Source organism: Pelophylax lessonae, assembly GCF_965119305.1.
Source record: "Pelophylax lessonae genome assembly, chromosome: 5".
In the NCBI taxonomy this organism is placed as follows: domain Eukaryota; kingdom Metazoa; phylum Chordata; class Amphibia; order Anura; family Ranidae; genus Pelophylax; species Pelophylax lessonae.
In genome coordinates this window covers 362,709,244-362,725,939 of record NC_138772.1, presented here as the reverse complement: position 1 = coordinate 362,725,939, position 16,696 = coordinate 362,709,244, and the positions used below count along the sequence as shown (strand labels likewise).

At 38.0% G+C, this 16,696-nt stretch overlaps 1 protein-coding gene across 2 annotated transcripts in view; it reads right to left on the bottom strand.

Annotated features, from left to right (window-relative positions):
- Nucleotides 1–14,055, bottom strand: part of ZNF516 (zinc finger protein 516) — a 97,628-nt gene extending 83,573 nt beyond the window's left edge. For both annotated transcript variants that reach the window (XM_082258082.1, XM_082258083.1), the window contains exon 1: nt 13,965–14,055. The gene's annotated coding sequence lies outside the window, so the exon portion shown is untranslated. The remainder of the gene's footprint in view (nt 1–13,964) is intronic.
- Nucleotides 14,056–16,696: the final 2,641 nt, after the last annotated feature.

The window sequence follows — 16,696 nt, the reverse complement described above, 5'->3', positions numbered from 1 at the left end:
TATGCGGGTTGGTGGTTCACATGTATGCGGGTTGGTGGTTCACATGTATGTGGGTTGGTGGTTCACATGTATGCGGGTTGGGGGCCCACATTTGCACAGGCATAGCAGCCCATTGATGGGAATGGGCTTGAGCTGCTATGCCTGCGTTTTCAGCTGAAAAAAGGTGCATGCAGAATTTAAAAAAATGCAGTGGCCATGAAATCCATCCTTCTTTTGCACCATGCGACTTACCTGCCGTTGCTGCACACGCAAACTGTTTATTTTTAAATGCCGTGCCCCACGTATACAAAAAATGCAGAAAGCTTGCCAGAGCAGGAACTGCAGGTTAGTCGCATGGTGCAAAAGCAGGATGGATTTCAAGGCCACTGAATTTTAAAAAAATGCTGCATGCACCTTTTTTCTGCGGAAAATGAAGGCCTAGCAGCCCGTTCAAATCAATGGGCTGCTATGCCTGTGCAAATGTGGGCCGCCAACCCGCATACATGTGAACCGCCAACCCGCATACATGTGAACCAGGCCTAAAGCAATAGTAAAGTCATTAATAGATAAAAACACCGGTCCTCCTGCAGGTTTAACCACTTCTGGATCGCAAGGATTTGCCCCTTTAAAGACCAGGCCATCGGATCAGAGCGCCAGGACCAGTCATCACCAGGTAGGCCAGACACTGCTTGATGGCTATATAATAATGTAATGTGGGCTGCTATGCGTGTGTGTGTGTGTGTATATATATATATTTATTAGAGCTGCACGATTCTGGCCAAAATGAGAATCACGATTTTTTAGCTTGGAATAAAGATCACGATTCTCTCACGATTCTCTGTGTAACAAAAAAAAAAAATTGGGATAACTTTACTGTTACGTTTTTTTTTTTTTTTATTCATTAAAGTCTAATCATTGCGTTTGAAAGACTGCTGCGCAAATACAGTGTGACATAAAATATTACAACAATCGCCATTTTATTCTGTAGGGTCTCTGCTAAAAAAATATATAAAATGTTTGGGGGTTCTAAGTACTTTTCTAGCAAAAAAAAAACTGATTTTAACTTGCAAGCAGCAAGTGTCAGAAAAAGATCCAGTCTTTAAGAGGTTAAACTTCCTTTCTCCCTGGCAGAGGGAAGGAAAAGATACAAATGTAATCATTTTTGTTTATAGTTAGGAGACTTAATGCTGAAAGGGGTTAGCTGTGTGAGTGAATGAGTCATCCAGCTCACTGAAATGTATCAATTCACAAGTCAGGCAGACTTGACAGAGAAACTCGGTATTTTAAAAATGCCACAATAACAATACCGTGGCTATGCAATACCGCGATATATCGAATTACCGAAAACCGGCATATGTCTAATGACAACAATAGACATATGCCGGTTTTCGGTAATTCGATATATCGCGGTATTGCATAGCCACGGTATTGTTATTGTGGCATTTTTAAAATACCGAGTTCCTCTGCTCCTGGGTCTGACTTGTGAATTGATACATTTCAGTGAGCTGGATGACTCATTCACTCACTCAATAGAAAACAGCTCTGGTAATATGATCCTAGAGTGAGACTTAGCTCCTCCCTGTAACCAATCAGACGGCTCCCACTCAGCACACACCCACATGCTTTTTCCAGGGCTCAGACACAGAAACACTGCTAATACAAGCAAGTTTCTGCAGATAGATATTAGATAGATAGATAGAATTAGATAGACTATATATATATATATATATATATATATATATATATTTATATATAGATAGATAGAGATAGATATATACATACATACATACATGGGCATAGCAGCATATATATTATATTATATATACACACACACACACACACACACACACACACACACACACACACACACACACACGCATAGCAGCCCACATTACATTATTATATAGCCATCAAGCAGTGTCTGGCCTACCTGGTGATGACTGGTCCTGGCACTCTGATCCGATGGCCTGGTCTTTAAAGGGGCAAATCCTTGCGGTCCAGAAGTGGTAAAACCTGCAGGAGGACCGGTGTTTTTATCTATTTATGACTTTACTATTGCTTTAGGCCTGGTTCACATGTATGCGGGTTGGGGGCCCACATTTGCACAGGCATAGCAGCCCATTGATTTGAATGGGCTTGAGCTGCTATGCCTGCGTTTTCGGCTGAAAAAAGGTGCATGCAGAATTTTAAAAAATGCAGTGGCCATGAAATCCATCCTTCTTTTGCACCATGCGACTTACCTGCCGTTGCTGCACGCGCAAACTGTTTTTAAATGCCGTGCCCACATATACAAAAAATGCAGAAAGCTTGCCAGAGCAGGAACTGCAGGTAAGTCGCATGGTGCAAAAGCAGGATGGATTTCAAGGCCACTGAATTTAAAAAGAAATGCTGCATGCACCTTTTTTCTGCAGAAAATTAGGGCATAGCAGCCCATTCAAATCAATGGGCTGCTATGCCTGTGCAAATGTGGGCCGCCAACCCGCATACATGTGAACCGCCAACCCGCATACATGTGAACCACCAACCCGCATACATGTGAACCAGGCCTAAAGCAATAGTAAAGTAATTTATAAATAACAACACCTCCTTCAGGTTTAACCACTTCTTGACCACAAGGATTTGCCCTCTTAATGACCAGGCCATCGGATCGGAGCTGAGCGCCAGGACCAGTTATCACCAGTTAGGCCAGACACTGCTTGATGACCTATTTTAGGCCTGGTTCACAGAGTCTGTACTGACTGACTATATAATAATGTGCATAAGTGAACCAAAGCCCCTAAATTCAGCAATGAAATTCAAGTGAGGTGGAAATTTAATAATTTAAATTTAATACCGTGATAATACCGTATACCGTGGCAAAACCTTAATCAATTACCGTAATCGCAGCATGAAAATCTGATACAGTCACAAGCCTAGACAACAACTGTTGGAAGCTACCTGCAGATCCCACAATGAATGTTTGGTTCTTGGAGAGATCTTTAGGCATTAAATGGTCAGGCCTTGGGGTGAATTTGCTGGGCCTGCCAATCACAAAAAAGTAATTTAAAAGTCTAAGCCACTTATGGAATATATTCCTTAATGTGGAAGGACTTTATAGAAAATTCTTGATCTTTTTAAATCCCAAAATCATAGGTACCTAAAATCTTCTTTTGGAGGGCCTTTGAAAATCTCTTTTGATCTTGGAATGACACCACACAATCGACCGCTAAGAAAAACACCAGATCAAGATATTTAAAGGTTGAAATAAAACAGATTCCATCTGCATACTCCCTAAGGAGGTTCTAATCATTGGCACAAAATCTGGAGCAACTAAGTCTAATTTCATGGATTTAAAGTGGTGGTAAAGTAGGGGTGAACCATTTCCATGAGGTAAATCTGCATTTTTATTCATTTAGATTATCTAAATGAAAAACACCATGTCAAATTTATGTGTCATTTGTTTAAGTATGTCATCTATATCTGTAGGCACTTTTTAAATAAACCTCCAATATTCTCTTGTTCAAATATGTTGAAAAATTCACAATTTCCATGGGGTATAGTTTTTCACATGAATGTATGTAATGTAATGTATTTCAGTCTGAAAATTAAATACAACACAAATGTATCACCTTATACAATACTTGAACATAAACAAGCATTTACTTGTGATTTATTTTTTGTTTTCAGTCCCAAAAGTATTTACGGACTGAATGGAACATCAAATGAAGATAGACTTGTTAGCTGTACTCTGGCCTAAAACAATGTATAGTGACACCAGATCTGACTGCAAACTGAATTTCTTAGTAGGCTCAAGCTACCGGAGCAGAACTGCACAGCCATTTCAGGTCTTACATTTCAGAAAATGTACCCTCTGCAGTTGCAGATCTGATGATGGTTATTAATCACTGAGTTGAGGTCCAAGTTTAAACAGGTTGAAATTCAGTTCTATTCTGTTCTCTTCAGCCGTGCAAACAAAAAGTGAGTTAAGGCTCTACAAAGAGGTAATTGGATGTACAAGTTTTAAAGAAAAGTGTTTGCGCAGAAATCGCACAAAAAAAAAGTGTATTATATATTATATATATATCTATCTATCACACACATATATATATCACACACATATATATATATATATATATATATATATATATATATATATATATATATATATATATATATATATATATATATACACACACACACACACACACACACAAAAATCACTTTTAGAGAATTTATTGTAAACGGAGTGGAAGAACATGCTATAATACCAAACCCTGACACACCTACACAGGGTGACTAAGATATCTTTTGGAAACTAAAGGAAGAAAACTGCTCTGTTAATTTATGGTTTAACAATGGCTCTTTAATGCAGCAGGCCCTGTTTCTACCATACAAGTAAATCCTGTTACACAACAAATAAGCATGGATTACTTAATGACCCTGTGATTGAATGCAAGATGCCTGGAAACTTTTTTTCCAAAACCATTATCAGAGGAGGAATCAGGAGAGAAAAAAATCCAAAGAAGCACAGACACCAATTAATACCAATGCAACCTTGCCATCTGTTTCCAGAAATGCATTAGGTTTAATTAGATTAGATAAAAGAAAAGCAAACCGTCAGAGAAACCAAACCTATGCTAGTAAGCACTATCTATATACTTCTACATGTGCACATTTATATGTAGAGATCCAAATAAGTACATCAATTTTCAAAGCAACAATGAATGGGCAGTCAGTGCTTTCAAGACAAGGAGAAGTTGAACTTTTAGAATAGGTTACACCTGTGAGAAGGGTGTAACATGTTCTAGTTCCTCCCTCTCCCCCTCAGCGTGACACCTATAATATTTTAAAAACAGAGTGGCTGTGTGGGGCCAAAGGGTCCTGTGCGTCTTTGGGCCTGGTTCAGGTGCAAATTCCATCAAAAATTTGGACCCGAGAGGCACCAGACCCCATGCTGGGAACCGCGGCCGCACATATGTGAATGCAGCCTGATTGAACTGCGAGCGCACTAATTGGCACGCTCATAGTTCGTTCGCACTGCCATCAGCTGTAGGCAATTTTACCTGCGATCTGCTGATGCATTTATTAAAGAAAAAAATAAACACACTTTACCTGCAAAAATATGTGCATTATTATGAATGAACTTAGCCTTTAATAGTGCAGGAAGTGCTAGTGGCAGATTCTCCTAATCCAATTTTCACCAGTTATCCCAGGTCTACACAGCTTACCTAGCCCTGATCGCTAAACTACCCTGGATCATACCAACAAGTGAGGCTACCAACTCTGGCTGGCTGGTTACATTTCGGCCAGTCCCTGATGAACCAGTTAAAATTTGCTTTGTGTTGGTGGCCCTGTCACCACCCTTCTCCTACCCAACATCCTTCAATTGACGGTCTCGCGGAATACAGTAGCCCAGCATTGGGATTTTTCTATCTAAGCATGATGGAGGAACCCTTGTCAAAAGAAAAAAAAAAGTCAATGCAAGTCGCCCCGAAGTAGTACAGGACCCTTTTTCGAAGTCGGAGCGACTTGTTCGAACGGGTCCTGTACTATTCAATGGCGAGCGATCGACCGCGATTTGTCAGGCGACCAAGTCGCCTGACAAGTCGCGCTAGTGTGAATGGACCCTTAAGCTACTTGAGAGGTGGTCTTATACACTCAAGTGACTTATTACACATAAAAACTACACTGTTGTAGACATTTTGCAGCTGCTGAAAAGTTTTAAATATTAGGGCTCATTCACATGGGCGCAGAACCTTGTACAGCGTGAAGAGCTATTTATCTTTCTGAACTAGTGTGTAGCTGAAAGCAGGCAGCCTATATAGGTTAATGGATAAGTATTGGCTGCACGTAACTTACCTGAGCAACCGAGTTGGACAGGTATGCAACATGGTCCCCCAAGCACAGTCTGTGCATGCGATTCTCTGCACCCATCTCTGCATAGCTGTCAAACTCCGCTGTGTGGGGAAGTCCGCATACTTGCATACAAAGGCAGTCTGCAGGTAGTTACACTCTAGTACAAAAAGATGAACAAATGGCTCTTCACCCAAAATAATGAGCCCTGGAAGGAAAAAGTCCAGTTGAATATGACCATCTTCTACCAAATACATGTTTGTGGGATTCTTTGGAAGGCACTGTATGGAGCAAAATGTTTGTGCTTCATGAAACATATATGTTGAAAAAAAAAATAAATAAATAATAAAAGAAAAAAGAAAAAAAAGAGGCTTATAAGTATGTAATAAAAAGGGAAGGTTTTACATTTACCAGAAGAGAATGCCAGTTTAGGACTGACATTATTTGAACGGGTGGTTTATATATTGAAGAAAGATTATGGGATCATTATTTGGGAATATCTCATTGACCTATAAGGAGGGCAGACCGTAACTACCATACACAAGGGTCTGAGCCCTCGAGTTAGTCAGTCAATAATTTACACCCTTCTTGTGTACATTGACAGTGATTTTTAGGTTGATGTTTTTGAATATTCTATAAGATAAGATTAAAATGCGTGGTTTCTATTGAATTTAATGACAAAGTGTAAGAAGTGTTCCAGTTATGTGGTATTTGAAAAAAAAAAAAAAAAGCTGTTTTTAGGCACAGTGGTAGTAATTGCCACACACTTAGAGCTAAAAGCATTTTCTGTGGGATGTATTTATTTACTTTTTGAATAAACTAAAGTACATTCATACATTTTTGATTATACAATTGAGAGCGAAGTAATTTGATGCCTACTATTTCCTTTTTTCTATTTGATTATATGGTTTTGTTTATTGGAAGGCAAGTACCCACTTATAAAATAGGGATGAAGTGAGCCGTGAGCCTCTTTGAAATTATACTCATAAATCATACTTTACTCTTTTCGCTAAAATTATATTATATTATATATATATATATATATATATATATATATATATATATATATATATATATATATATATATATATATATTTTACACACACACACACACACAGTATGTCACAAAAGTGATTACACCCCTCACATTTTCTAAAATATTTTATTATATCTTTTCATGTGAAATTACACTTTGCGACAACGTAAAAGTAGTGAGTTTACAGCTTGTATAACCGGGTAAATTTGCTGTCCCCTCAAAATAACTCAACACACAGCCATGATTGTCCAAACGGCTGGCAACAAAAGTGAGTACACCTCCAAGTGAAAATGTTCAAATTGGGCCCAATTAGCCATTTTGCCTCCACGGTGTCATGTGACTCGTTAGTGTTACAAGGTCTCAGGTGTGAATGGGAAGCAGGGTTGTTAAATTTGGCATTATCACTCTCCCCATCTCATACTGGTCACTGGATGTTCAACGTGGCACCTCATGGCAAAGAAAACTCGGAGGATCTGAAGAGAAGAATTGTTACTGTAGAGCAACAATGGCCTAGGGCTATCAGAAGATTGCCAAGACCTTGAAATTGCGCTGCAGTACGGTGGCCAAGACCATACAGCAGTTTAACAAGACAGGTTCCACTCAGAACAGGCCTCGCCATGGTCAACCAAACGAGTCGAGTGCACGTGCTCAGCATCAAAACCAGAGGTTGTCTTTGGTAAATAGACGTATGAGTGCTGCCAGCATTGCTGTAGAGGGTCAGCCTGTCAGTGCTCAGACTATATGCCGCACACTGCATCAAATTGGTGTGCATGGCTGTAATCCCAGAAGGAAGCCTCTTCTAAAGAGGATGCAGAAGAAAGCCCGCAACAGTTTGCTGAAGACAAGCAGACTAAGGCCATGGATTACAGGAACCATGTCCTGCGGTCTGATGAGACCAAGATAAACTTATTTTGTTTTTAAATATCAGTTTGAAAACCAAATAAGTTTATCTTGGTCTCATCAGACCACAGGACATGGTTCCAGTAATCCATGTCCTTAGTCTGCTTGTCTTCAGCAAACTGTTACGGGCTTTCTTGTGCATCCTCTTTAGAAGTGGCTTCCTTAAAAAATGTAATTCTTACTTTACAAGATTTATATGGATTAATAGAAGATGTAAATTAAAATTAACAACGTTACAGCGGCCAAAAATGGAGGGAGGAATGGCTCTACCGGATGTATATTTGTATTATCTGGCAGGTCAGCTAAAGCATCTACAGAAGTGGTTGAATCTGGGCTATGGGTTAGATGTAGAGGGATGCTTTTCAAGAATGCTGAGAATCAATTAACTTATTGTGAGTTTAGAAGCACAAGCAGAGAAACTACCTAGGATAAAAATTCCCATTGTAACCCTAGCAAGATTGGTCTGGAGAGAAACAAAAAAAAGTGGTGGGATTTAGTGATATTCCACAAGAAGTCCCATTATGGAATAACCCGGGCTTGGATCAAATAAGTACGGATATGGACAGCGAGTTTTGGAAACAGAAAGGCATTTAAATGTGGGCACAAATAAAGAATGATGGGATAATATACGCTTTTGAATATATAAGTGAGCAGTATAACATAACCCAAAAAAAGTTCTATAAATATCTGCAACTCCGGCATGCCTTACAGACACAAATGAGGGCACAAAAATTTAAGATATCAAAATACCCTATTATTGGAGTATTGCGGTCACAGGGCCCAAAGGGTCTAATCTCCATACTCTACTCATGTTTAATCCAGGCAAAGGTAAATAGAAATAAATTGAGAGTAAGAGATAAATGGCAAGAGATTATTTTGAATATGACGGATGATAAATGGGAAGAGATTTGTTCTATACATTGAACAGTATCACCTGCAGCAAATAATAGATTAACACAATTATACATGACACATCAAATATATTTGAGTCCAAGTAGATAACATTGAATGGGACGGAGGGCCACATCGGAGTGTCAAGAGATACCACCGAGAGGGGGCGGATTTCTTCCATCTGATGTGGAATTGTGAATTCACAGTTGAGTTTTGGAGACAAGTGACGGAGATCTTGTCAACGGTCTTGACAAGACCAATTCCATGTATTGTTGAACTTTGTCTGTTTGAGTAGTTGGAGGAGGAAATATGGTCAAAATATAATAAGATACTAATACAGGAAACATTATTTTTGGCCAGAAAACAAATAGCGGTAAAATGGTTACAGACGACATCACTGTCAGTGAATCAATGGATTAAAACTGTTAATCAAATTATTCCCTATGAAAAGATAATGTATGAACATAGAGGGGTAATTCAAAAATATCACAGGATTTGGGATGTATGGATAAATGCCAATGTTACTCTCGGTAAGAGTGAAATATGGTAGGAAACGATTGTCTAATTACCAAAGTATAAGGGTATGTTAATATATTAAGATGGATATATGTCAAGTTATATAGTACGCTGATTCTATTCTATCTGTATAGTTGTGAATGTAGGGATCCCTTGGGGAACCAAAAGTATGTGATTGAGTATGTTAAGCGATGCATGTTATTTGTAGTGATTAAATAATTCCGTAATTAAACGTATTTGGTTCAGATGGTGTCAAGTGTGTGTGGCGGCAACCACGTGAGGAGTACAAAGACAAGCCTGTCTTGCCTACAGTCAAGCATGGCGGTGGGAGTTCATGGTCTGGGGCTGCATGAGTGCTGCCAGCACTGGGGAGCTACAGTTCATTGAGGAAACCATGAAACAGAGCATGATCCCCTCTCTTCAGAGACTGGGCCGCAGGGAAGTATTCCAACATGATAATGACCCCAAACACACCTCCAAGACAACCACTGCCTTGCTAAAGAAGCTGAGGGTAAAGGTGATGGACTGGTCAAGCATGTCTCCAGACCTAAACCCTATTGAGCATCTGTAGGGTATCCTAAAATGGAAGGTGGAGGAGTGCAAGGTCTGCAACATCCACCAGCTCCATGATGTTGTCATGGAGGAGTGGAAGAGGACTCCAGTGGCAACCTGTGAAGCTCTGGTGAACTCCATGCCCAAGAGGGTTAATGGTGGTCATACAAAATATTGAGACTTTGGGCCTAATTTGCACATTTTCACTAAGGGGTGTACTCACTTTGGTTGCCAGTGGTATAGACATTAATGGCTGTGTGTTGAGTTATTTTGAGGGGACAGAAAATTTACAATGTTATACAAGCTGTACACTCACTACTTCACATTGTAGCAAAGTGTCATTTCTTCAGTGTTGTCACATGAAAAGATATAATAAAATATTTACAAAAATGTGAGATAGTGTGTGTGTGTGTGTGTATGATATATATATATATATATATATATATATATATATATATATATATATATATATATATATATATATTCATTTGAATTGTAGTGATACACTTGCACATTGTTAAAGGCTAACTCCACCATTTTAACATATTACAATTGTATTAGGGGAATAACTTGTTACTAAGCAACCCTTAACCGTGCACACCCCAGTACAGGGTGCAGGGGAAGCTTTCACTTTTGAAATCAGCCTCACCAGCAGAGCCACATCATTCTTGAAGGAACTACAAGTCCTTCAAGAGTATATATATATATATATTAAATAAGAAAATAAAAAGAGAAAGTGTCCTAAAAAAGTTAACAGTTCATGAAAATAAAAAAAAGGCATACTATAGAGTACACAGACTGTTTTGTTACACATGCACTATATTAAAACAGGCCTACAACTACCTTCTGCTTACATTCCACAGAAAAAAGTAACCTCATTAATAGGACTTTGCCTAAACACTACAAATTTTATTCTTACATTTATACAGAAATGACCGCATTCCACAGCACTGTACATACATGCACAGTCATGACAGCTCAGTGTAGTAAGATGCAGCCCAGACTGAATCACTATAGGGAATTATTTCAAGTACGAGTAGCAGTAATGTGCAATTTCCATTCTAATCCAATCACAGGCCAGTTCTGAGCAGGGACCTGTGGTTAAAACCTGACTGGTTAGCAATGATTACCAATGAAAACTATTGTACTGTGCATAAGTTAGTTATAAAACAACTTAAGCATAACATTTTTTTTTACATTTTTATGTTAAAGTGACTAAAGTGTTCACCCTACTGTAAGTAATAATGTCGTTATGTGTTAATATTTTATAAACCAGTCACATAAAACAAACCATGTTTATCTATTACATTCACGCACTGTGATCCCTGGTTTCTACTAAAAAGGAGAATCTTGATATGCAATTCAACTGTGTCACAGTAAGAGATAAACGGTGTCAGAAAGAGTCATAAAATAAGCCAACTACTGAAAATATACTTCTGCCAAACTCTTGTATTCAAAGTGCAAAACTTTTTTTTTTTTTACATTAAAGTGGTACACTCGCACATAGATCCCAGCTAAGTATAAAAGGACTACACCACAAGTGTGTAGCTTGCTTGCTATACTGATACCATTCAATATGCCCACAAATACTGAATGGATGTTTTAGGAAAAAGAAGCACAGGTGAAATATCTTTTACAGTAGTTTTTTCCCCGTTTTACCAGTTTACTGACTTAACTGGATAATAGAGGGTAAATATAACCGTTAACACCCCCCCCCCCCCAACACAACTTAGGAACCTCTCCCTGGGCCTTTTTTTTTTTTTTTTTTTAAAGCGGTGTTAAGCGAATACATCCCCTCTACATTAGAGCTGAAGTCTGGGCTTGAAAACAAAAACGGAAAAGTTCCCTTGCTGTGGTGCCTGCCGGCCATAGTCCCACACTCACCCCCCTCCACATACAATGAAGGGTTAACAGCCCTGCATTGTACAGGATGCCAAAACCTACAGCCTTGAGCTTTGGAGAGCTCTACTTGCTGCTAGTGGTATATATAAAAAAATGTATGCGACTATCTTGTATTTACCCAAATAAAACATCTAAAAAAGCATACCTATTTTTAGTAGTAAACACAAAGAAAAAGTCTAAAAAAAAAAAGAAGACTACAAAAAAGAATGCCTACATAAATATTATTTTGCAGAAATGTTAGACTATATAAACTTCGGGCCCTTTCACAAGGGCAGACCAATCAGGTCTGCCTGTCGGTTTTTCAGGCGGGCCCTATCAGACTCTCCAGCCTCCTCTAAGTAGCAGCGGGTGTCGAGGGACATATATCCGTTGACACCCACCGAAATCCAATCCAATCATGTCTGCTAAAAAAAGACAGATGGAGATGTTCACCATCCATCTGGCGGATCAGATCGATGGCAGTCAGGTGCAAACCAATAGGTGGTCTGTTGACATCCAACAGTGGGGATCAGCAGACAGATTCCTTGCTGAGCAAGAGGACTCCAATGGAGCCCACCCATGTGTAAGGGGCCTTAGAGTAGTAGGTGACAATGTCACAAAGGAAGCTTCAGCCAGGCTGCAATGCCCTTTTTTATTGTCCATTAACATAACATGCCCAAATGTAAAACTTGAAAACTATTTGTGCAAACAACTGAAGTCTCAAAAAAAAAGACTGACCCTCAAAGGGTAGAACTCCACACTTTTAAAGTAGAACTAAAGAAAAAAAAAAAAAAACATTTAGCTGTAGCTAAAGAGCCATCAAAAGAAAATCCCATGTTTTGAGTTGCACCAGAACAGGAATACAGGAGAAATCTTCCAATGGAGATACTAGATCTGATGACAATAAAGGGTTCCCTCACTTTGGATGGATTTCTCTTTCGAATGGGTCTATGGGACAAATAAAGGAAATTCATCCCAACAGGACACAGATGGCGATAAAAAATGAAAGAACCCGGGGTTATAACACTTCCTTACTCTACTTGAAATGAAATCGGTTTTTCCTTTCGTTTTCCTTCTAGGTTTTCTTTAATAATAGAGGGAGTAACTCACTAACCATCAACATCTATAAAACAGAACTAAAAGAGAAAATGCTCAGCGGGGAATCTGTATGCTGATCCCTGCTGAGCAGGCATATGTTTGGTCCGTGTTCACAGACTCACAGACACAGCCCGCTCTCCTCTATGGGTGGTCCCATGTAAACAGACTGATTTACAGTGACTGTCATCCAATTGGATCCACTAGACGGATAAGGAATGGATCCCATTGGCAAATTCGATTGGATATCGATGGATGTAAACAGACATTTACATCCGCCATTCCATAGAGAAGAATGGATGGTTCGATCAGGTCCGCCTAAAAAAAATGACCAGTAAAACTGATCGGTCTGCCCCTGTGAAAGGGGCCTTTAAAGTGTATCTCAACCAAAATAAAAAAAAATAAATTACCCTGCAGTTTTTATTAGATGTGGTGGCTGCATTAGTATTCCTTTATCAGGATTTTTTTCCCCTTTATTTGCACCTGCTAAATCCTGCCAGCAACACACTTCCTGTCCTTGTAGAACAACTCTTATTTGTTGTACTGTATCGGAGAAGAAATGTCACTTTAAGTTGCATTCCTGACCTGAGCAACAAACGCTACCCCCCCCCCCCCCCTCATCTCCATAGCATAGGGGGAGATATTCCACAGAAGAGAATTGAAAAGGCTGATAACCACCTGCACCCAATTCAAAATGAAAAAAAAAAAAAAAAGTCTCACTAATAAATAAAAAAAAATTGCATTGCACATACAGTATAAACTCTCATATGGAGGAAGCAAAACACTTTTGCCCCACGGTATCAATCAGGTACTAGTTGATATACTTTCTAGACCACACTATAAAAAAAGTTTATTTTGATTATAAACGTTTATTAAAAGTAAACATAGAAAATTATACAACGTTAAGTATTGACAGTGAACATTAGAAGTACATTGTGGAAATTATATAACTTACATCAATGATGTAACATATCACTGTTATACAAAATAATGCAACATACAATAATATATATTGTATATGTATACTATCTTAGAAAAACTTTCGCATTTCACATTCAATTATTCTGATAAAGTGAACGTTCATTATCTAGGGTTTAAATTTAAGTAAAAGTATTAATAACATATGCATTTATGATCAAATAACCGAAATGTCACCTGGCCTGATCAGCCGTTTAAAAAAAACAAAAAAAAAGTTAAAAGTTAAGCTGGTTGCTGTAGGCAAACAATTTACTATATTTCATACATGTGTATGCATAATGTTCACAGAATCATAAAACCTTACCTTGAAGATAAGTTTGCGTGATCACTTTGTCCATTTCAATACGACCAATGTGTTAGACCTACTTTTGTGAATGGGAGCAAAATATTCACCGCGGGTTTGAGGGCTAAAAGAAAAAAAAAAAAATCATGCATCACAATTTGAAGCTAATAAAGGCAAAAACAACCACAAAGTCCAAAATCTTATTACGCTACAAAAACATCAGTGTGCCTAGTTGTTCACTTATAATGGCCAGTCTAATTGGTAGATAGATAGATAGATAGATAGATAGATAGATAGATAGATAGATAGATAGATAGATAGATAGATAGATAGATAGATAGATAGATAGATAGATAGATAGATAGATAGATAGATAGATAGATAGATAGATAGATAGATAGATAGATAGAACGCAAGAGAAAGCAAATAAGATTGTTATGAAGTTTTGAACTGCAAACATTAAGATATTCAAAATAGACTGACAATGCCCAGTAAAAATAAATATAAGTAAAATAGTATACACACAGTGATTAACACAAAGGATAGACACACACATTATATATATATATATATATATATATATATATATATATATATATATATATATATATATATATATATATATATATATATATATATATATATATAAATAAAAATAAAATATTCCAGGCAAAATACAATAAAATTAATTCTGTGGATTTATTATGCCGCAACACAGCTTAAGAGTGTAAAACAACCATACAGATAAGGTTACATTGCCTTTTAGGGTATATGCATGCCAAAATATATTTAAAGCATCAAGCCATCTCATAGTGTTATAAACAGAAAAGATTCAGAGACATAAAATGCTCAGCATATCTTTATGACACTGCAGTTGTTCCATTTCCTCTATGAAATAATGGAGGGCTGACTGAAACTACACACGTTTCATTCTGCATGTGTGTAACCACCATGATGATGATCAGGATCACACTGCCATGTACATAGTTAAAAATAACTAAATGACATCCATAAGTTTTACAATTGATTGGACTCCACGTAATTATTGCTTTTCAGCATTAAATCCCATGGAGGAGGAAAAAAGCAGCTGCCACGGATCAAGATGCACTAAAGAGCTATGGAGGGAAAAAAAAGAAGGTTTGTAGGGAATGTATTTCTGCACATGAATGTAAAATATCTGCTAACATGAGCATTCCTTTTCCAGGTTTAGCCTGCAATTTGGGGAAATGCTGGTGAGAAAGGCTGCTCAATCCATATATGGAACACAGATACTAAAATAATGGCATCAGAGCCACATCTAAAGACATGAAACATTCACAAAGTAAAAACTGAGCTGGTAAAAAGTGTATACTCTGCTTTTATTCTAGTCATGGCTATGATGATGCAATCATAGATTTCATCATACATGTAGGAAGCCAATTTTCTTTCCCACACTGCACAAGTATGGGCTCCTGATAATGAGTCTAGGTTCTACATTATTCTTCAGCCTTACACAAATTAGATTTAGTCTTAAAGAACACATTTTACAGTATACAGTCTTCAAGGGAATGTGCTTCGTCCTGAACATAGAACAAAGTATAGATATATCACACATACAGGACTAATTATATATATATATATATATATATATATATATTATATAAAAATATAAATAAAATGTTGAGTGTCTTGCCAGGGGCACATAAAAAAAATAGCATATTATTTTAGATTTACATTACAAGCCAGTAGGTGGCACTCTAGGCTACTTTTTTACATTTAGGGCCAATTCATGCTGGCCCTCAGCCAAATCACACAGCTCTGGCCACTCGGCATTGCTGGCTGGCTGGCTAGAGGGCAGTGCGTGCAAGATTTAGCACACTGCACCGTCCCCATCTTTTTTTTTTGTTTGTTTTGTACAATCTTTATTTGAAGTGTACAAAACTTACTTTTCTTGCACTGATGTGTCAGGCGGCATGATGAGCTGTGCTGCCTGACATTGCAATGCGATTCAGGCTGGTGCACTGCGATAACATGCAGACATCCTAGGCTGCATTGCAGTGTGAATAGAAAACACATAGAAAACAATTGTCTCCTGTGTGTCCCTGTTGCAGGGGATGTAATAGTGCTTTCTACATATTTTCTTTAAACAGGGCTAAAAAAAAAACAAAAACAAAAAAGTTTACAGCTTTTGTTTTAATCAGGTGATGTATTGAATTGTAATTTCTACCCTCATGTTGTAAAGCACTGCACAAACTGTTGGCGCTATATAAAGCCTGTATAATAACAACAACAAATGTTGCATATGAATAGATTTTATTCCTTGCCAACTGTTAAAAAACCTGTTTACAGAACTCAAAAGCTCAAGCTGAAATTTACACATGCACCTGAATGAGACACATCAACAACATTATCCCTTACCAGGAAGCTCCATTCAAGTGCATCTCTTACCAAAACTGATCGGTTTTAGTCAGAGAAGGAAAAAGAATGCCGGTAATTTTTCTTTCTTGCTGCATCCATTAACCGAACTTCCTTTCCTATCCCGATGACAACACAGACAATATATGGTTCTAGCCTTCCCCCACTTAACTAATACTGGTAAGGGTTTTCGTGCCAAAAGTCAGTTGGGCCCCATTTATACTTGTGTATTTGAAATGTAGTGCGTTAAACAAATCTTGCTGGTGCATCCTGGATGTGCTTTTATCAAAACATACGTTACATAGTGTGTAATAGTAACGCATCTAAAATAGAACCAGTCCTTCGCGAGATTTCCCCTA